At 51.4% G+C, this 10837-nt stretch overlaps 2 protein-coding genes across 5 annotated transcripts in view; one reads left to right on the forward strand and one right to left on the reverse strand.

The window, feature by feature from the left end:
• Positions 1-10837, reverse strand: part of LOC146009857 (uncharacterized) — a 426052-nt gene that overhangs the window by 109757 nt on the left and 305458 nt on the right. The gene's annotated exons all lie outside the window — the stretch shown is intronic.
• Positions 8265-10837, forward strand: part of LOC146007356 (uncharacterized) — an 83342-nt gene continuing 80769 nt past the window's right edge. The window contains exon 1 of the mRNA XM_083145705.1: positions 8265-8615. The gene's annotated coding sequence lies outside the window, so the exon portion shown is untranslated. The remainder of the gene's footprint in view (positions 8616-10837) is intronic.

Here is a 10837-nt window from a genome sequence, read left to right on the forward strand (position 1 = left end):
CCCATGCTTGAAATTTTTATCACGGAACTCTAAAACATGTTAAGCACAAAACACATAAAGAAGCCTCATCCTGAGCTTGATGGTCCATCCGACTGTAGTGCACTGGACAGATCGGCCAGTAACCCTCTGTATTACCTTGATACTGTAGCTGGACAGACGTCTTCTTTCTTCTTGGCGGCTGAGACAATAAACAGGCTGAGGGTATGCTTCAAGGGTGTTTATTAACCGGAACACCTATAGTCTGCGGTAGGTAACCAACTTACTTGTCACAGGTAAAACACTCACAACAATGTAACAGCATATATTTGGCAAACATAGACAATGTCAGTATCGCCCCAAATAAAGTGCGTATGCAACCGGGCACTTGCTAACAGTTAGGTAAACCCGCACAATTATACTCCAATACTTCGGTTAGACTCCGTTACTTCATAAAAGGTCCTCTCGCCGGGACTGATTCACATTAGCGCTGTTATGTTACGTGCAAGCGGCACAGATGCGATTTCACATGGGCAAACCCAAATCTACGCTCGGATGTGAATCAGCCAGACAACTTGAGGAATACTCTAACACTTTTCTCGCTAAAAGTCGCGAGAATACTCAGTGCAATTGCACTTCAAGATACCTTGCAATCTAAATCACGGTAACATTAATTCCACATAAATAGTGCAGACAATATAAATCCCTGCGACATTAAACCCACAACAGTGTCACGTGACTGGGTACCCAGTGTGTGTGTCTTTAACCACTGCCTCTAAGGCAGACCCGTGCACGGGATTTGGCAATGAGATACGTTGGAGGCCTCTAGTGGTCCGGTGCAGTGAGAGGGGCGTGCAGCAACGGTCCTTTATGGTGACCAAAAGTATAGCTTGAAGGAATATTATTTAGATCAAAGGAATTAAATAATCTGGCATCCTTTATTAGAATAGTGGAGCAGTCTCTAGTTACGCCACAGGGTGGCGCTGTAGGCTTAATAATCTCCTGGGCTGGGACCACAATCGACTTTTCAGCAAGTTTACTCCACAGTGCAGGACATAGCTGCCTACCCTCCTGCATTCTGCAGGAGACTCCCTGAAATAGCAGCAATCTCCCTCTCTCCCTCATTAGTCCAGCAATCTCCCTCATGTCACCTAGCCCACATTACACTGTTACATCATAGTTACCTCCCCTCCTGCATTCTGCAGGAGACTCCCTGAAATAGCAGCAATCTCCCTCTCTCCCTCATTAGTCCAGCAATCTCCCTCATGTCACCTAGTCCACATTACACTGTTACATTTTTGGGGGAAAAGGAATGAGAGATAGATACATTTACATTGAATCATCAGCACCATTTCCCAGCACTTTACCAAGTATAGTAGCTCTTACTAACTGCTTTGGGGCTCATCTACATTTGGATATAAGTCATTTTACAAGATTCCCCTCAGATGTAGCAGTACACACCCACGCTTCTAGGTGCCACGTTTTCAGTCTATTTTCACAATCTCTCCATATATGGAACTAGACACGCCCTTTGGGTGGAGCATGACATGCCCCCTTAATGGGACGCTGTGCAAAATTCTACGACCAACTATAATCTCCCTGAAACTAGTTTTCAAAAGTAGGCAAGTATGGTGCAGGAGCTGTCAACAGGGGAGCGTTGGGGTCTCACTGCAGGGTCGGTTTGTCCATAAACTTATTAAGGGAGTCTCTCCTGGTACCCCAGTGGACAATGGGGATACGCTTAGTGAACTCTTTGGGCAAGGCTGTGGCGTAAAGGGAGGCAATCCTCTGTTTCCTGGGGCTAAGGGGCTTTTTACCCTCTAAGGGTTCCCAAGGGCCTGGTGGAGGGGTCCTCTGGGGGGGCCCTCAGTGGAGTGCTGGCTGCAGGGGAGGATCAGGGTAGCTGGGTGTAAGGTCTTCCTTCAGCCTGGTGCGGGCTCAGGTGGGCCGGAGGTTGGGGGTGCAGGCCTGGCTTGCTAGGCAGCACTTACGTTTCGGTGCGGCACCTGCCGTCCGGGGATCCTCTACTGGGCTCCTGGGGTAGCTGAAGCTGCGGAGGGGGCCTCTCCTCTTCTTCCGCTGCTGTCTCTGGCCCCGGGCGGGATCACGGGGGAGCTGCAAGCTGCTGTCGGGTCTCCGCCGGGTGGGTGGACGCTTCAGACTGGCGTCACCCGTCTCTCCTTCTCTTGCCGCCGGGAGCAGGATGACGTGCGCTGATCTTCTCCCTTCTCAACAGCCGGGTGCGGATGACGTGTGCCGCCCGCGCTGTTGCTGGACGTCGCTGGATCACGCTGCCTGCTTCTATCCCCGCCGAGTCTTCTCCTCAGCGCCAGTCTCTGCTGCAGGTCGGGGGCTGGATGCTGCACCGCTGGGCTTCTTCTTCCACGTGCCGGGACCTCCGTGTACGCCACGCGCTGCCGGAGCCTCAGTCGTCAGGTAACGCCGCCTTCTCCTTCCTTTCCACGGTACACCCCTCCTCCTCTTCTTCGCGCTCACAGCCCTCCAATCCCAGGCCTCTCTTTTCGCGCCCTTCTACGAGTGCAGGGACTTAACCCTTCAGGGTCCTGCCTCCATTCGGCTGTACATCACGGCACCCCAAAGCGGCAGAAATGTTTTTTTCGCGGCACCCTTAGGCTAAAGATTTCGTATTGAGAAAGTCCGAAACAAATATTAATTTAAATAAATTGTGTTTCTATCTTATCCTTAGTGTCAGTTATGTGGTAATGGACAGGATTAGCTTCTGTCTGTCCACAATGTGACTATTATAATGGACATAAAAAGCTTGAATTGGACCTGGACAGGGCTATTTTTCAGCAGGCTGACAAAACATTTCTTAGATGGACAAAACCATGGGGTTTATTCTAGTTCATTCTTTCTGACAAAATCCTTCTTAGATGGACAAAACCATGTGCACTGCAGGGGGGCAGGTGTAAAACCCCACCCAAATCTAATTATCTCTGCACAAGTAACATCTGCCTCACCTGCAGTGCACATGGTTTTGTCCATCTAAGAAATATTTTTTTTTTTTTTAAATTTTTTTATTATTTCAAGACACTACAGCTGTACAGTGATAATTAACATTGCATGACAGTTATCTTATAGTTACAATTACATTAATCCAGCATTTGATTGTACAATAATCTTCTTTCTTTAGTAACTTCACACTGTGGTACTAGTGAATCATTTATATAATTCTAATCAAGTGTTACATCAAACAGTACAATAAACAAGACTCTCTGTCTATAGTATTTCAGAGTTGGAGTCCCTTTGTTATATGTGTATGTTTTACCCCGGAGCCTGGGTCTCACCCTTCTGCATCTGTCCTCATTCATTCAATGCAATCGGGGGGTCATTGGTAGCTAATCTAGTGAGATACCAGGTAGTATTTTTAAAACTACTATGAAGCTGTCTTTTTACTGGTATCGGCATTGTATCTATGTAAGGTTCCCATAGGGACATGAATTTGGCAACTTTTTTCTCTTTGTCAAGCAGCGTATCCATCCATTCCATTCTGAAGATGAAATGGAATTTTTTTTTAAACAATGGGATCTGTGGGGGCGCGCTGTCTAGCCAACTTTGCAATATGGTTTTGCGTCCCGCTGCGCTGAGGGCCAGTAGAATCTTTTTGCTATCCCGGGTTATACGCTGAGTCGGGTCAAAAATTCCCAGTACCGCCCACTCCGGTGTGAATGGGACGTAGTTTATGAGTGTGGTTTCTGCATACTGTCGGATTAGGTGCCAGAAGTATTGTACTAGAGGGCATGACCATAGGCAGTGAAATAAATCAGCATCTGCCTGGTGGCATCGGGGGCATAGGGAGTTATCTATTGTTCCCATATGGAATCTTCTTAATGGAGAGAGGTATGTATAGTGAAATGTGTTGAGGAACAGTTCCGTATACATGCTGGCTGGTAGTGTTTTTCTGGAGAACTCCAGTGATTTTTCTATGGTCTGTATTGTGAGATGAGGGAAGTGTACTAGCCAATTAGACATTCCTCCTGATACTTTCTCATTATCTACTATGGTCCTCAAAAAGTTGTAGTGGATTGATATTGCTCTTTTATCTGGTACTATATATTTTAACAAGGTATCAAATGTGTTCTGCCAATCCTTTGGTGAGAAGTGGCCTATTGCGTGGTTAACGTAAAATCTCATCTGTAGGTATGCTAGTGGATAGGGAGCTACCATTGCGTATCGGTCGGTGAGGTTAGTGTATGGCTCTACCCTTTTTTCATCAGTGGATACTAGGTCTCGCAGTGACGATATCCCAGCCAATCTCCACATAGTGAAGGGGTGTGCGGCCATGCCGTCTAAAAAGTTAGGGTTTTTTAGCAAAGGAAGGTGTAAAGAGTCCATCTAAGAAATATTTTGTCAGAAAGAGTGAACTAGAATAAGGGCCTCAGTTCCTGCTGGAGTCTGCTGTAAAATAGCCCTGGTCCTGGACCACCAACCCGGGGCACCCCAGGGTGCCACACAGTTTGGGAACCACTGCCCTATGTTTTTTCACGTTATTCCACATAGCTTTTGAGCACTATACATAACTGACCACTGTAACCCCCTTTTTTTCTGCTTACCACCATTACGTTTTCTGTACAGCAAGTACTACCCGTGGCCTGTGCTTGTGACATATACATTTAACAAAAGGAAAATCTACATTGCTGCTACCATTTACGGATTCGGGAGACTTGGGATGAGAAATAGTGACATAGTATTTAAGGCTGAATAAAGACTCACGTCCATCCAGTTCAACCTTGGTGTATTAGCTTCATCCCTTGTTATACGTAGTGTATACCAGAGGCAGAACTCTGGAAGGCAATGGAGTCATCTGCCGCCGGGCTCCTGTTCCCAAGGGGGCACCTCTCCTCCCCATGCAAGTATAAATCAGTTATTTAAAAGCCAACAATATTGCTTCTGTGGCTGAGTTCAGAGAAATATATGTTATCTATCTATATTTCTTAACAGAAATATACATTTTATATAAGGTTTTATTGGGTTGTGTTGTGTATATGTGTGTGTGTGGGGGGGGGCACCAATATATATCTTGCCTCCGGGCATCTGGAACGAACTTACGCCACTGGTGTATACTGATATGTCTAAGGACAGATGATGATTATTGTTCGTACCCGTGGATGCTTTTAACCAATAAATGTTTGTCCAGCCTTATTTTAGACGTATTTATTTTGTCTGCCGACACCACTTCTCCAGGAAGAGAGTTCCATAGTTTGGCTGCCCTTAGGGCTATTTCACATGCTCTGGCTCCTGCCGGACGGCGGAATCCCGCATTGCCAGGAAGCCGTGCTGCACACAGTAGTTTACAATGGAGGGGATCGCCACAGCCCGGCAGCCGTCCCTTCCAGTGGTGGGATCCGGCTGCAAACGGGTGGCCGTCCCGTCCCATTATTAACTACAGTGTGCGGCACGGCTTTTCACTGTGCGGGATTTCGCCGACCGGCAGAAGCCGGAGCGTGACAAGATGGTACAAGGCAGGGACGTGCAGTCAGGGGAGGCAGTGCCTCCCCTGTCATAATGATGTGAATAATAAAAAGAAGATATTTATATATCTTCTTTTATTATTTTCATCATTTCTACCTCTCCCCCTGCCTCCTACCATCTTACACTGCTGCATGTGAGGGTGGGAGGCAGCGGGAGAGGTGCCTCCCGCTGTTAACATTAAAACACCGGGCAGCGGGGGGCGGGTAGGGGAGGGCAGGGGGCAGGGTGCAACAATGGGCTGTAAAAGCCCATTGAAAATGAATGGGGAAGCGGCACTTATACTGATGCCGCAATGACAGGGGCACCAGCATGAATGCACACCCCCAGATGTGATTGGGTCAGCGGATCCAGTGATGGATCCGCTGTCCAATCACCAGAGGCGTAGCTACGGTGGAGCCGGCAGAGCTTGTGCTACGGGCGGCAGCACCTCGCATTGGCGCACACAGCTGATTTTTAATTAATGTTGGGGATGCCTGCAGCCCCCTGACAGCCCCATTCTGTCCCTTAAACCCAGTGCAGCCACTCAGTGTTATACTAGACACTGAGCTAGCGCTGGCTTTTATCGCAGCTGCATCTTACCTTACCCACAGTGGAAGTCATAAAAGCTCAGCCCGGCTACTGCCTGACTGTACAGCTGTCACTCAGCGCTTCCGCGTCAGGTGGCTTCCTTTAGCAAACCACCTGATGCGGAGCAGTGACAGTCAGTAGCCGGGCTGAGCTTAGTTGACTTCCCCTGTTGGTGAGCTGAGATGAAAGCCAGCGCTATCTCAGTGTCTATAACACTGACTGGCTGCCCTCAGACATGAATTAAGGGGGAGCCCAGGGGGTACTCACCCCAAGCCCCCCTGCCTCTTAGCCGCCCCCCCCCCCCCCCCCCCCCCCCCCCCCCCCAGTGACACAGCAGGGAGAGAGCTACTGAGCAGCAGCTACACAGACTGATCTCATCCTGTCCTCATCTGCTGCTGGTATGTGCTTTGTTTATGTTGTTTGTGTATACTTATTTGTAAGCTATGTGTGTATATATGCTGTGTGTATCATATATGTGTGCTGTGTGTATGTATGTATGTATATTGTGTGTATGTATGATGTGTGTTATGTATGCATCATGCTGTGTGTCGTTGTGTGTATGTCTGATGTGTTGTGTATGTGTGTATATGTCTTATGCATGTGTGTGTGTGTATATATGTATCTATGTATGCTGTGTGTTGGGTATGTATAAATAAATTATGTTGTGCACCTGATAATATTAAAAAGTGATTTATGCAAAAAACAATGACCCTTTAATGTTTAGAAACTAATATGATCTTGGATCTAGGCTGTGGGGAGAGGAGGTTCAGGAACCTAAAAGAGGGGGGCTAGGGATTAGACAGTGGGGCATTAGGGTTAAGTACTAGCAGTTAGGGAGGGATAGCTTGCAGGGGGGAGGGTTAGGGTTAGGCTGCTTAGGGGGAAGTTGAGTATACTTACCTGACCCCTGTCTGTATTCCCTCCTTTGGGAAGGATTATGAGCCACGTCTTCCCACCACAGATCATTGCTCTGTATTATATATAATTATAACATATATATAATACAGAGCAATGTGGTGGGAAGACGTGGCTCATAATCCTTCCCAAAGGAGGGAATACAGACAGGGGTCAGGTAAGTATACTCAACTTCCCCCTAAGTATGTATGTGTGTATATATATATATATATATATATATATATATACACAGTGGTCGAAGTGGGGCGGTATACGGGGGTATGGCATACCCCCACTTTAATCTGAAGATAAAAAAAAAAAGTTTTTTCCCCCCCCTCAGGATGCTCTCTGATCACTCAGCAGCACATATTGTGCTTTTGTAATACCCCTGTACAACGGGGCAGTCTGGCAGGGGACGTTGATGGACAGGGGGGTGTCCGAAGGTGCGCACTATATTCACTCTTTACTTTTCCATACCCCCACTTCAAAATTTCCACTTCGACCACTGTATATATATATATATATATATATATATATATATATATATATATATATATATATATATATACACACACACATATACACACACATATACACACACTGGCACCACGCATGAAAATATGAAGGGGGGGGGGGGCGCCGTGACTGGAGCTTGTGACAGGAGGAGTCCGGCGCCGCTGTCACCGCCGAGGAGAGGTGAGTCCGCCGGGGGGCGCATGTACGCCCTGCTGCCTGTGCTCGGCCGCTGCATATACCATATAGCATGGTATGCGGGCGGGCGAGGGTGGGGGGGGGGGGGGGGGTCCCGTGCGGGGAGATCAGTGCCTCCCCAGGCAATGACCTCACCGCACGTCACTGGTACAAGGTGCACACCGTCTACATAGCGCTGCTGAGTAGCTGACAGGGGGACGGACGGACTCCAAACAGCCCCCCCCCCCCCCCCCCCCCCCCCCGCGGGACACTGCCGGCGTCAATCCGGGACGTTCCTGTGGGAATCAGGACTGTTGGGAGGTATGCTGTTGGCGCAAAATGATGGTCACGTGGTATGTGACATCATATCTGTACAAGTAAAGAGAAGGAACTAGATACTAGACACTGCCGTTGTAGTGAGCGAGCCCCCCAATGCTAGGGTACACATATGATATATGACATGTAACATGTATTAGGTATGACATATAGCACACGGTATATAAAAAGACATGACCAGCAGCCTCTCTGTTATACCTGTTGCCCCTATCCAACATGGCCGCACAGTCATCATAGCGGTTGCTGTAGTAACGCGCATGCGCAGTGCCAGGTATCTGTTTCTCCAAGACTCCGCTCCGTGTAAAGACATCAGCTGCCAATATCCAAAATGGCGACCGTGTAATCATCCCATTCCTTGATGTAACGCACACGCTGAGCTCCGCGCCTGACACGACAGCACGTCACTCACTAGAGCACGGATTGTTATACATTCTGTATGAACGCGATCTCTGCGAGAAAACCTGGCGGCCATTTTCCAGTGGCTAAAATACCCTATAAGAGATCAGAAGTAAGGACGGGCGGCCATTTTCTTGTATTCCTGGTGTTGTAACAGCAAAAATAGTGACTCACGTGATGTGTCGTCATCACAAGCGGACTAATACCTCGTCCTGAATGTATCCAGGTGGCCTGCTGCTGCTGCTCCCGCTCTTAGCCTCCAGGTAATGTCCGCCCTCACCCCCTGCCCATCTTCTGCCCCCAGCTTCACCCCCTGCCCGTGTACTGCCCCCCAGCTCCACCCCCGGCCCGTCTTCTGCCCCCGGCCCGTCTTCTGCCCCCCGGCCCGTCTTCTGCCCCCCGGCCCGTCTTCTGCCCCCAGCTCCACCCCCGGCCCGTCTTCTGCCCCCAGCTCCACCCCCTGCCCGTCTTCTGCCCCCAGCTCCACCCCCGGCCCGTCTTCTGCCCCCAGCTTCACCCCCTGCCCGTCTTCTGCCCCCAGCTTCGCCCCCTGCCCGTCTTCTGCCCCCAGCTTCGCCCCCTGCCCGTCTTCTGCCCCCAGCTTCACCCCCTGCCCGTGTACTGCCCCCAGCTCCACCCCCCGGCCCGTCTTCTGCCCCCAGCTCCACCCCCGGCCCGTCTTCTGCCCCCAGCTTAACCCCCTGCCCGTGTACTTCCCCCAGCTCCACCCCCTGCCCGTCTTCTGCCCCCCAGCTCCACCCCCGTCCCGTCTTCTGCCATCAGCTTCAACCCCTGCCCGTCTTCTGCCCCCAGCTTCACCCCCTGCCCGTCTTCTACCCCCAGCTCCACCCCCTGCCCGTCTTCTACCCCCAGCTCCACCCCCTGCCCGTGTACTGCCCCCAGCTCCACCCCCTGCCCGTCTTCTGCCCCCAGCTCCACCCCCTGCCCGTCTTCTGCCCCAGCTCCACCCCCTGCCCGTCTTCTGCCCTCAGCTCCACCCCCTGCCCGTCTTCTGCCCCCAGCTCCACCCCCTGCCCGTCTTCTGCCCCCAGCTCCACCCCCTGCCCGTCTTCTGCCCCCAGCTCCACCCCTGCCCGTCTTCTGCCCCCAGCTCCACCCCCTGCCCGTCTTCTGCCCCCAGCTCCACCCCCTGCCCGTCTTCTGCCCCCAGCTCCACCCCCTGCCCGTCTTCTGCCCCCAGCTCCACCCCCTGCCCGTGTACTGCCCCCAGCTCCACCCCCTGCCCGTGTACTGCCCCCAGCTCCACCCCCTGCCCGTGTACTGCCCCCAGCTCCACCCCCTGCCCGTGTACTGCCCCCAGCTCCCACCCCCTGCCCGTGTACTGCCCCCAGCTCCACCCCCTGCCCGTGTACTGCCCCCAGCTCCACACCCACTGCCCGTCTTCTGCCCCCAGCTCCACACCCTGCCCGTCTTCTGCCCCCAGCTTCACCCCCTGCCCGTGTATTGCCCCCAGCTCCACCCCCTGCCCGTCTTCTGCCCCCAGCTCCACCTCCTGCCCGTGTACTACTCCCAGCTCCACCCTCTGCCCTTGTACTGCCCCCAGCTCCACCCCCTTCCCGTCTTCTGCCCCCAGCTCTACCCCTGGCCCGTCTTCTGCCCCCCAGCTCCACCGCCGGCCCGTCTTCTGCCCCCAGCTCCACCCCCTGCCCGTCTTCTGCCCCCAGCTCCACCCCCTGCCCGTCTTCTGCCCCCAGCTCCACCCCCTGCCTGTCTTCTGCCCCCAGCTCCACCCCCTGCCTATCTTCTGCCCCCAGCTCCACCCCCTGCCCCCAGCTCCACCTGTCTTCTGCCCCCCGCTTCACCCCCTGTCCATCTATTGCCCCCGGATCCACCCGTGCCTGTCTTCTACCCCCAGCTTCACCCCTGTCTTTCTACTGCCCCCCCCCCCCCCTTCACATGTTACTCCCATTCTCTTCAAAGGGCAATGTGTACAAGACACATCTATTGCATTCCAAAAGTCCTACTGCGAACTTTTAGAATATGCGAGTGAAAAGTTACGTTCCTGTCTCAAAAGGAACGTTCCTCTTCTCCGCCTCAAGATATATGGATATATAGGCAAATTTTGCAGTGGGTGTATGGATGGAGAGTAACGTCCCTGTATCACGAGGAACGCTCCTCTTCTTCGCCTCTGGAAGGTTTTGGATATATACAGATTATACCACCGTGTATCCTTATCTTATCAAATATCGAAACAAAGTGTGCACCCCTGCACCGCACAGCACTGTATGGTAGTTGAAGAGGTACCGTACGTCCCTTATAAGGGATTTTACGTCTCCTCTTCTCCGAGGTAATATTATATGGTCACACACTTGTCCGCATTAGTATCCTTTCGGAATGGGTGGAGAACTTGATGGAAAAAGTTCTCAAACGAGCGTGGAGGATTGGAGTCCCGGAAACTCCCTTACTTCAGGCAAGTAGGACACCCTCCGTTATTCCGGCAAAAAGTCCCCAGATCGGTGGTCAA

Source organism: Crinia signifera, chromosome 6, assembly GCF_055691185.1.
Source record: "Crinia signifera chromosome 6, ASM5569118v1, whole genome shotgun sequence".
Classification (NCBI taxonomy): domain Eukaryota; kingdom Metazoa; phylum Chordata; class Amphibia; order Anura; family Myobatrachidae; genus Crinia; species Crinia signifera.